Here is a 4,044-nt window from a genome sequence, read left to right on the forward strand (position 1 = left end):
AGTACTCAATGAAATTAAATTTCTTTTCAATTCTGGAACATGTCGTACGTCACTAAGTGTTCTGACAACTCCATCAAACATCTTAACTTTAATTGTTCCAACACCTGCGATTTTACACGAAGCATTATTTCCCATCAAAACAACTCCTTCAGACACTATTTCGTAAGTTGTAAACCAATCTCGATTGGGACTCATATGGAAGGTGCAGCCTGAATCAAGTATCCACTCCTCACTTACTTTATCGTTGTAGTCTTCTACAACATCAGCTTCACCAGAACTTTCTGGTTGTTTTCCCTTTTGATTCGCAGCCTCCCTTTTAATCTTATTCTGTAGCTTATAGCACTCAAATTTAATATGTCTTTTCTTCTTATAGAAGTTGCAAGTTTTACCTCTGTTTGAAGACTTTGATCTACCCTTAGATTTACCGCGAGGATTCCGTTCCTGTGTCCTTCCACGATCATCATCAGCATTCTGATCTTGTCTCCCACGAACAATAAGATCCTCTCCCTGAGAGTTGGGTATAACCATAAGATGCTTCATCTTATCATATGAGGTCAAAAAATCATAAACCTCATCAACAGTGAGAGACTCGCGGCTATATAAAATCGTGTCTCTAAAGGTTGAATAAGACGAGGGTAACGAACAAAGTAGAATCAACCCTAGATCTTCCTTATCATACTGAACCTCCATGGCCTCCAAGTTTGAGAGAATTTCTTTAAACATCGTTAAGTGCTCGTGTACAGACACACATTCCTCCAAACGATGAGCATAAAGATGTTGCTTCATATGCAACTTGCTTGTTAGAGTTTTCGACATACATATTTGTTCTAGGCTCTTCCATAATGCAGCGACGGGTTTCTCTTTCATCACATCCTACAAAATTTCATTGGACAATTGCAGATGTAATTGTGTTAATATCTTTCGATCCTTATGCTTTTTCTCTTCATCTGTTAATGTCGAAGGCATCTTATCTATCCCTAGCAGGGCATCCTCCAGATCCATCTATGCAAGAACTGCTTGAATCTTAATCTGCCACAGCACAAATCTGGTGTTGCGATCTAACAGCGGAATTTCATACTTTAAAGACGCCATTATCGTGATCGAGATGAACAACCCCGAAGCTCTGATACCAATTTGTGAAAATAAAATAAAATAAAGAACACACAAATTTTACGTGGAAATCCTTTCGGGAAAAAAACCACGGGCAGAGGAGAAGAAAATTCACTATGTTGAATTCGAATTATTACAAGAGAATAGACTATGTCTATTTATAGAGTTGTAAAGCCATATTCTAGTAAGACTGAGATACCTTATTCTAATCAATATCAAATAGATGGAATTTAATAAGGTTTAAAAAACCTTATTCTAAAATAAAATAAAAAGAAGTGTAATTCTATATGGATTCTTCTTTTATTTTATTTTACCACTGTATTTTATTTAAATAAGGATTCGGGTCACTTAATTCTAACACTAACATTTAAGTAAAATATACCATTTTGAAAAGAAAATTTGTAGCTTTAAACTTTTTAAGCTAAATTAATATCATAAATTCATAAATTATTTCATCATTATTTTTTAAAAAATATACGTTATTTAACCAATATTACAAATTATGTACATATAATGATATAATATATAATATTTTTAAAAATATGTTTAAATTTTAAAATTAAATTAAAAGTTATTTGCATAATATTTTGTTAGAGTTGTGTGACCTGAATCATTGTTAAAAAAATATTGTGGTAAAATAAAGAAATTTGTGTAGGGCTTAATTCTCTAGATGTTTTACGAAGCTATTAACCACCAATACCAAGACTCATTTCTTGTTGATTTTAGTCATTTAATTGTATATATATATTTCAGCTCAACTTACCTATTCTTTATTAGCTTATACATTTACTCAATTTTTTATTAACTTATTTAACTTTATAACGTTTTTACACATTCCCGTTTTAGTTTATATACAATAGTTAATACTCATAGTCATGTCTCATTATTAATATTTTTTAAATTTATTTTACCTCTTTTTCAAATTCGATCCTAATTTAATTAAAACACATTATTTTCAAATTAAACCTCGTAATCAAATTTTGTTTTAAATTATTAATATAATAATACATTATTATATTATTTTAATACTTTAATATTTTTTTACCTTAATTTCGATATCCATTTTAACTCCACAATTTAATAATCCGATTCTTCTAACCCCTATATTTTGGGCGTTCTAACTAACTTATAATTTTCATCACATATATGAACACAAACATTATTATCTCTCTTATGTATACTTTTTTTTTTCAATGTATGAGTTATTGATATGTTTTAAAAAATTTTATTATTTAAATAATAATATATTATATAAATTTATTGAAAAAATAATATTTGAAATACATAAAAAATTTCAAAAATATATCAAGTTTCAGTTAAAATGTTTTTTTTAATTTAGATATTTTTTAACATCCTTTAAAGCTATATTTAGTGTATATAAAATAATTATAATCTAAACTTAGATGATTAGTAACAATATTTTAAAAATTATATATTAAAATAATAATAATCAAATAAAGAATTGAATAGGAATAATTCATATATATAATATAAATTACATCTTGGAATTATTTGTCAAATTGTTAACTATTATTCTAGTTAATTATAATGAAAAACAACATAAATATAATTTATATTTATAAATGTATACCAAATATGTTTCCAAAATATAACTAAATATTTCTGTTTAATTTTGTCAACAATATATTCTAAAGGAATCAAATTCATTTAGTAACAAAATCATAAGAATCTGCAATTTGCTACTAAAGTTGAAAATTGAATTTGTTTAGTATATTTTACATTAATTAATATTTCTCATTATATTTTTGAACAGGGGCAGATTTAGGGGACTTGGCAAGGGCATCGACCCCTCTTAAAATAGAAAATCTTCCATTTAGGCCCTTTATAGTTTATAAAATTTTAAATTACAAATGGTAAAATTTTATTTTGACTCCTTAAAATGATAAAAAATTAATTTAATACTCTAAAAATTATAAAGATATAGACTATTAAATTGGTGAAGTTACATTTTTGCTATTATAAAAATATATAATTTAATTTCCCAAAAAATTTTTGACTTTGGCTCTACCCCTAAATCATATTTCTGGATCCACTATTGTTTAGAACTAAAGGTAAATTTACCGTTACACTTTGACTCTATATAAAATTTTACATTTTTACTTTTATTTGATTGAATTTTGGTACCAAAAATTTGAAATTTTTTTCAAAATTTACAATTCAATTTAAATTAAAATATTTTTTAAGACAAAATTAAATTAAAAATTATTTAAATATTTTGTTTTAACCTCTAAAAATAATAAATTAAGTGAAATAATATAAAAATTACAATAATTTTGTAAAAAAAACTTATTTTAATACAATTTTAGTTTTTTTTTCAAATTATTAAATGGAATATAGTAACGGTAAATTATTATTATTATTAAAAAAGCTATGTAGATGCAACATGTAGAAGAGAGTTAATAATAAGAATAAATATTAGTACAATATAATTAAATATCTATAACCACTTTAAATGATATAAATTTAATAAAATAAAAAAAATGTATTAAAAGGTTTAGAAATTAAATAGAAAAAAAATAAATGGACCCCTTGTCAGTTAATTATATATATAATATATATGTGATATATGATAAGATATGTATGTATATACACTTTTTCTTTTCCCATAGAAAAAATTGTTGTATGAACAATTCAATATTGTGATCTCATGTATCATTTTTATTACTCTTGTAAACCAAATTCCTCCCACTAAAAATTGATATTGTAGTCTCATTCATGGCTTCCTTGACTTGCAAGCTAGAAGTTCAAGTGATATATAAAATTAGTCGAAACAAATGAACAACGTAAACAGAAATGTACAGGCTTTTATTCTTCGTTATTTCACACGCATAATTTAGCCCTAAATTTTACTAGCAAACCTAGACAAGACCTTAACTATATAAATACAAAATACATGACAATTTAAATAATATT

The sequence above is a fragment of the Gossypium hirsutum genome, chromosome A11, assembly GCF_007990345.1.
Source record: "Gossypium hirsutum isolate 1008001.06 chromosome A11, Gossypium_hirsutum_v2.1, whole genome shotgun sequence".
Classification (NCBI taxonomy): domain Eukaryota; kingdom Viridiplantae; phylum Streptophyta; class Magnoliopsida; order Malvales; family Malvaceae; genus Gossypium; species Gossypium hirsutum.